The following is an 8,400-nucleotide window of genomic DNA, read 5'->3' as shown; positions in this document are numbered from 1 at the left end:
GTTCTTCAACCACTGTATCTGAAGTCACAAGTTCAACTTATATTGTCCTTTGTTCTAAACTGCTAAAGCCTGCCATTTTAACATTTTAATTTTTCCAAGTCCCTTTTACACTTTCGCAGATAGCTTCCCACTTGCCCAGGAGTTTGACCTGACCCCTGAATGTATTTCTAGATTGTTTCCAAACCTTTTAGTTTTATTTCTTTTTTTTTAAGAGATCAGATTTAACTTTTTATTTTAAATGTATCTCATTTTGTTGTGCCTTTTCTTAACCAGTGCTACTTGAAACCTTCACAACAAAATTAACTCTTCACTGTTCCCATCCTAATTTCTGCTCCCCTTTTGTAGTATTTGTAGTTATTGTTGGTTTACAAAATGTCAAATATGGTAATACTGTTTTTTTTTAATCGGACTTCTCATTTATGCTTAAAGTGATTCACAGATTACAGAATGCAAAGTACTTGTTTTATAATTGTGTGCCCAACTTCTGTTTTAGAAGCTGAACATCAAAAACTCTAATCTTTTGCTCTGTAACTTCAATTTTATGATACAGTATCCCATAAATTACATCTTTAAGTTAAATCTTTTTAAGCTTCAGCTTCTGACGCAGTAGTTGTGTAATTTTTTTAAAAAGGCTTCCAAACCCAAGATTTTCCAATACAACCAAAATGTTTATCGAGAATCACCTGAAATATCTAAAAATGCCAATTCAAATATTGTACTGCTAATCTTTTATTTAAAACTCTTTTTACTGAGCTAGAAGCTTTTGCGTCAAGGTTTTATACAAAGTAAAATGGAGGCGTACTTCCCCAGAACACAGCCTCGAGAGACCCATGCAGGCTTTTTTTTTAAGGCATCACAATTTCCCTTCTCTGTTCTTTATCCCATTCCTAGACTAAACTTATTGTCTTTCAACCCAATGTAATCAATGATTACGTGTTTTCTTTTGACAAGTGAGCGTGTTGAAATTTTTTTTTAAAACCAATGGGACCACACATTTTTTATCTTTTGTTCAACAAACCTATCCTTTGTGCATTTCCTAGCTCCATAACTTATCATCCGAAAAAAATCCACACCTGCGTTTCTAACTTAAAATGTAATTCAATTCCAGGTTCACACTTTCTTAAAACTTCCCACATACAGGACAACACTACAAAGGGCTAAAATAAAAACTTTCACTCTGTCTGAAAAAGTGGGTGGAGCTAGACAGCTCCATCATTTTTTCAAACAGGCTTTCAGACACATGAAACATTCATTAATTCCCACCTCAAATATTATGCTGTCAAAAATGACACAAGCACTCTTATTCAAAGACAGACATTCACAAAAGTCTCTCTTCATTCAACAAAGCTTATTGTTTGGCCGGCTCTATTTTTGGATCCATACGTCACTTAAGATAGTCACTATCAGGTTTTTTTATGGTCGTCTGAAAAATATCTACTAAGTGAGCCGTCCGGCCCCCAATCAATTCTTTAGTTTCCTTGGGTCCTAATCCTAACCGTGTTAGTGGGGGATACAAATTTGGGCCAAATTCCTCTCGCCATTCCCTTTTGTCATCTATATCTATTTTTATACATACAGCCTCTTGCCTTTTGTCACTTTCTCTGTCCATCTCACCTTTGGGTATCTTTCTATTCGTCTGTACGGCTGCTAAAATTATCTTTTTCCCTTCATCGTATCCTGCCTTAATTATCTTCTTAACCTTTTCAAATTTATCTCTCAGAAATTCTTCTGGTAGTTTATACCTCACCCCTCCAAGGGCCTTGGCAGTTACCTTTTCCATTTCTTACACCGGGGCTTTTTCCCCAGTTCTTGTTTTTCCGCCTTTACTTATGCGGAGCTTTTTTACACCGGGGCTTTTTCCCCAGTTTCCGTTTTCCGCCTTTACTTATGCGGAGCTTTTTACACCAAGGCTTTTTCCCCAGTTCTGTTTTTCTGCCTTTACTTATGCGGAACCTTTCTTATACCGAGGCTTTTCCCCTGATATCCCATATACGTACTTATTCTCCCGACACATGTATTTACTTACAGTGTCCTGACATGCCCCTCAACTGGATTTACCGGCTGCACGGACTCCGCTTCAGATTCGTTGGATCTCTGGCCGGGACTTTGGGAGGAGAATTTCTCAAGATAATTCTCTACTCACTCGGTTTTAGGTTGGTTCGGCTTTTTGAGTCGAATCTGCCTGTCCAGTAGATCCTGCCCGACTACGCCAAGTTGTTAGAGTTAACTTCAAACCACCATTCGGAGTCTGTTAGCCTTAAAGTAAATGCAGTTTTTATTAATAAAAGATATAAGCCGGCAGGGGAGCTATCCTTGAAGGAATGCTCAAATAAACTGCCAGAGACATCTTATTTTATACAGTTTCAGATTATAGCATTACCTAATTACGCAAGTTACAATTGATACGTGCTGATTGATTAATACATGATTGATTGTTCGGGTGCTTCCTCCAGTCTGGCTTCTATATGCCTTAATTGGCAATTCCGGATACATGTTGTTATGATTCTTTTTATTTAACTCTTATCTTGTTATACAATTCAAATTCTATGTTATCTGAATCTGTGCCCAGCTCCCAAGGCCTTTGGTCTATGAATTGGAACATGTGCTCCTCTGTGGAAGGCATCCCACACATGCTCCCCACAGTCTGAAAAACAGGCCATGGGACCCATTTTAAAAACCTGTTAACTCCATTTTAAAACATCCCAGTTATTATTATTAATTGTAATTATGATTTGTAATCTGCCCTTTCAGAAGGAAATCTGCCATCTTGGCCTATATCTGACTCCAGACCCACAGCAATGCAGTTGACTCTTAACTTCCCACTTACTCAAGATGGTGGCATACCACTATCTTCTCAAGGGCAATTAAGGATGGGTAATAAATGCTGGCCTTGCCAGCAACACCCACATCCCATGAATTAGTTAAAAAAAAATAACCTACTCCTGTTTCTGTGTTCCACACGGCTTACTGATTTGTTCCTTTCTATAGTAGTGCAGAGAAAGAGTTTAACAATCTTATACCATCATTGGCCGCCTTCGTGTGCTGAGTGTGGCTAACTGGGTGAAGGTGGAGACATGGGGTCAGTGTTAATGGAATGATACATGTTAATCATAGGCTTCTGGTCCCTCAGTAGGCAGGTGATCTGCCATGACTGTAAAAAGCTTGTCAAGGTGTGAAAATAATGGTGTTTAACCTAATGGATAAGGCGTCTGACTTTGGGGCCAGTTGGGATGCTATCAGACAATTGCTGATTTATGTCCTTTTGGGGTCATTTTACACACTTGGCAAAAACTTGCCCAACACTTTACAAAACTGTTTCAGAGCCTCCAATTTATAGCAGTTCCTGACATGATGGGCACAGTAGTGCAGTAGTTATGTTACTGGACTAATAATCCAGAAACTTTGACTAATACTCCAGAAAATGTGAGTTCAAGTCCTACCATGGCCACTTCAGAATTTGAATTCAGTTTTTTTTTAAGCTGGAAATAAATAAAAATATATCTTTGTTGGAAAAATCCAACTGGTCTACGATTGTTCTGTAGAAAAGCTACTCTTACTAGGTCTGGCTTAAACAATCCCATTCCACAACACATTTATTCTCCAGTATCCCTTTATGGAGTGACACACTGAAATATTGCCTCAGGCTCTTAATTCTCATGCATCGTGGAGCCTGGCAGGGCACAGTGATTGGAGCAAACCCTGCTGGAGGTCCTCTGCTGTACTGACTCATTCCTTTGCTTTGTAACGGAGTGTGATGTGAGGCCAGTATGGTCTGCAAAAATACAAGTGTGCTTTGGGTCATCTGCGTTCTGCATCAAGCTGTACCAGTTATTGTTTACTGGAGTCAAAACCTTTTGGCTTACATAAGAACATAAGAAATAGGACCAGGAGTAGGCCATTTGGCCCCTCAAGCCTGCTCTGCCATTCAATAAGATCATGGCTGATCTGTTGTATAGCGAAGAGTAACTAAAAATGCCTTGATGGCACTACATGGTTTGCTCACGATTCAGCTTGACTCCATTAGCCACCCCTGAGTCAGCTTGTTCAAGCCCCACTCTAGGATTCAAGCACATAGGCTGACACTTGTGCAGCACTCTCCTAGTACTGCGTTATTCAGTGGTGCTGTCTTTCACATGAGGCTTCAAACCTACTAGCTATTCATCTACAAGATTCTCAAGGTGATTGACAGGATCGATGTTGAAAGGTTGTTTCCCCTGGCTGGAGTGTCTAGAACTAGGGGGCATAGTCTGAGGATAAGGGGTCAGTAATTTAAGACTGAGATGAGAATTTTTTTCACTCAGAGGGTTATGAACTTTTGGAATTCTCTGTCAAGAGGGCTGTGGATGCTGAGTCTTTGAGTTGGATAGATTTTTGGACTCTAGGGGAATCAAGAGGTATGGAGACCGGGCTGGAAAGTGGAATTGAGATTGATGATCAGCCATGATCTTATTGAATGGTGGAGCAGGCTCGATGGACCGTATGGCCTACTCCAGCTCCTATTTCTTATGTTCTTATGTTCTTAAATGTGACCCCAGTCCCACAACAACATTGTTGAATCTTAATTGCCCTCTGAAGTGATCTAGCTATTCACATAGTTCAAGGCATCTAGCAATGGACAATAAATGCCGGCGTTGCCAGTGACATAAAATCCCAAGAATTCTTTTTTTTTTTTAAACATGGCTAAACAAACTCTTTATTCATCGTTGGCTAGTGCTCTTGGTTTGTTTGAAAAGGATAACTGTACCAGGCCAGCTTTTAGAACAATGGACTGAAAACACGCCACCATTGCCAGCAGAACAACCCGGCACAATCGATAATGAAGCACTTATTTGGCATCCTCAAACGATTTAAGTATCTAGCTTGTTCAGAAGCTGTTTTTTATTATAAGCTGTTCAAAGTGTGTAGATCCTTTTTGATGTAATCAGAAGGACAACTATGAGGAATATCAATGAAGATACCATACCTACGGTTGAAGAAGGATTCCAGGACATGATAAAGGCTTGATTGCATCAATTTTACTTGGAGGATCTTCTCATTAAAGAGCTGAAGGAAATCACCCAGATGTCTTACTCATTCCTTGACCTGAACTCACCAATCACAAGGTGGGCATTTTTGTCTCCATCTAAATGGGTCACATGTTTTCTGGAATCCCTCCTATTAACGTCTCTTACCAGTTCCACATATGGATGACCACACAATCTGTATGACTTCTAGTGGCTCATCTGGTTAAGGCCTTGAGTAGCTGAGCAAAGCAGACCAGAAAGGTTTACGATTCAACCACAGGACTGCACTGAGTTTGCTGATCTCAACCAGGGTAGGGATTGGGGCCCCACAGTTGGCTTCAGTCCCTTTAGGTTAGGGAGGCTAAGATAAGCCATAGATCTAGCTTCCTGGTTATTATTTAGTGAATCCCATTGGAAGTTTGTGAGGTGAGAATAGGATTGAATTTACTCGTGATATCTCTGGTTGTTGATTAGCTTGGTAACACTGACTGTCTCGGCTCACACAATGGCCACTTGTCCCAGGTCCTCATGGAACTCTACTGAAGCAAGAAGGCAATGTCTTGAGGGAAGGAGAGGAAAGTTAGTGGAATAGATAGCTAGAAACAACATGATTACACCAACAATTGACTGAACATTTATCAATAAATGGGGAGAAAATAACTGGTGAAAGCTCTCATGGTGATTGTTATAAATGTTAGCCAGGAGTAGAATCATAGGCCTTGGGCGGGAGCTCTGGAAATAAGCTCAACAGTGTAAAGTTTCCACTTTAGGCACCATCGGCAATCCGGGCGCAAACTTATGGTTCAAGTTTCCACTCAAAGTCATTTACATATCGTTGAATATAAAATCTTCCGTGAACCAGTGCAATCGGGCAGCATAATAGAATGTAATTGTTTATTTTCTTTCCTTGCATTAAAACATATTCCTTGATATATTTAAGTGTGGTAACCTGGTCCAGCTTTATAAATAAAGCTGAAAATAGGTTTATTACAATTTCTTTTAATAAGAGTGTTTAGTCCACCAGCTGTGACTAACCTGATTTTAATTCACTGAAATGACTTTTAAAAACTACACAGAACCATTTACCAGTTTCATTGGTGCACACTACTCAGTTTCTTAATAAATTAAATATTTTTTAACATTTAAAATCTTTTAAAACGTACTTACTTGTGCCATTGCTCCTAAAAAGTTTAATTTGAAACGTCTCCTTGAAGGGCCACAAACTGGCGCCATGAGCTGAAATGTGCCATGCTCACTAATTCGATCTGGGGCATGGTCCGTTTTGTGGGCGGGACCTACTTCTAGTGTGATTATTTTTAACCCAGCTTTAAAGAAACTCCATTTACGCTGGATGTAACTTGTGCTTAAAATTCCATGATCTTTCATGTTAGTTTGGTCGATTTCCGGCGAACTGCACTGGTAAAACTGGTACTAAGTAGCAGAAATTCAAGGCTAACACTCCTTTATATTATCTGAAATGGCCAGAATCGTGACTGGTGCTTTACTTATCACTGAACTTGTGCACATGCAGAGTCATAAAATGTTGATTGGAGAGAAGGCATTTCCATTTTCCTACTGTAAGCCCAGGTGCTTTGCCGAGCACACATTCTGTTCAGTGGCTTTTCTTTATTCATTATTTTAGCACACGGTATCCCCTTTGCTCTTTTTCCACTCTCTCTTTCTCTATTTGTTTATGCCTTTTCTCTCAATCTGACTTCGAAGATACTGAGGCTGCCATTTCCCCTACCCCAGTAGAATCTTGTACGGGCGGGGTTGGTGGCGGGTATCGGCCTTATTGCCGGCTCCAGCCCACTGTGTAGAAATGATTTTCCATTAATGGGGCTTGTTAAGCCCGCCCAGCGCATTACCTGGCCAATTGAAGGAAATGGATCTGATGACATCATTTGATGACGTGTCATCAGCCAGTTTCCTTAAAGGGACCACGGCAAAATTTATTTTGACAGTTATGCTGTCAATGTTCTACAGCATTGAGGTGCTACAAACACTTACAAGCACAGCACAAAGATGCACGGCTGCACCCAAGTTCTCCCATGGCTCCTTCTGTATGCTTATGGGGGGAGCCACAGCACACAGGATGGCTCTCTTCCCTTCCAATGGGTGGAAGAGACCTTCCCAGTAGACCAGAAGAGCCTGGTTGCACATTACACAGGAGGACACAAGCAGGAATGTAGTCAGGAGGATCAGGTTGCAGTGGCACAAACCTCTCAATGATCTCAGTGGGTCATGAAACATTACTGCAAAGCCACACTCAACCTCACCCTGCTGTGCCACTCATCACATCCCCATCGCTCTGCCATCCCTACGCTACTCCTGCACATCCTTACACCAACTTACCTTGCACCTCCACCCATACCTGTCTATCTACTTTCTATTATTACTTCCCCATCTCACTAGCCACCCTTCACACCCACCCTTGTCCAATCATACCAACTAACAACACGCAAGGATAGGCACTTGGGTGTTTTAGCCAATGTTCGTGTGAAGTTTCTGTTAACGTGGTATCAAATATTGAAATCTTTGTTTTCAACACTTTGCGTTCTTGGACAGATTTGTGAGAACATTTGGAAGTGGTTTAGTGAGTTGCAGTGAATGCTGAGACATAACAGTATCCCCGCAATGTTGATGAGTGTGAAAGTAATAGTTTGTGCATTGTAGGGATGCTTTATGATGATGGTGTGGGGTGGTGCTAAGCTGGCGCATTATGTGGCAGTACAGCATCAAGTGAAGTAAATCTGGCTATGGTGAGGCCATTCCTGGCATCCTGGGCAGCAATGTGGTTGGATGCTAATGCCCTGTGCAGCATCAGTTGATTGCAGAGAAAGATGGTGTTGTTGTTGGTGCTGCTGGAGTGCCTGGTTCTGCTGGTGTTGGGGATGATTTTGGTGGGATTCTGAGGACCAAGGTGGGATAGTTTCAAGGGCACCGATGCTAATGTTATAGATGGCAAGTGAAATAAAGATGACAGAAGCGATCTGTCAATGGTAAGAGAGGTAGTTCCAATGAGGTGACACTGGATGGAGAGTTACTCCAAACACTTGCAATCTGCATAAAGCTCAATTTGCCTTCCAAATGGAGTAAGTAACAGCTTTTGATCTTCTAAAGTGAACAACTATGAGATGGGAGCTTTTATAGCACAATTGCAGCTGTCAATGTAAAGAAATGAATTCATAGTCACACAACTCCCTTTGACCTTACCTGATATGATCCCCAAGCAGCGTAAACCTCATGGAAAACCTGGTAAAATGGTAAGTTCAGCTCAAAATTCTTTTTAATAGGTTCTTAACAAGGTCATTATGATCTAAATTGCCTCCCCCGCTGCTGTATGTCGGTTTGTTCAACTTTAGACCCGACATCTGGGAAAGTAATGCGGGGCAGC

The sequence above is a fragment of the Pristiophorus japonicus genome, chromosome 1, assembly GCF_044704955.1.
Source record: "Pristiophorus japonicus isolate sPriJap1 chromosome 1, sPriJap1.hap1, whole genome shotgun sequence".
NCBI classification, from domain to species: Eukaryota; Metazoa; Chordata; class Chondrichthyes; family Pristiophoridae; genus Pristiophorus; species Pristiophorus japonicus.
This window is presented reverse-complemented; position numbering follows the sequence as displayed.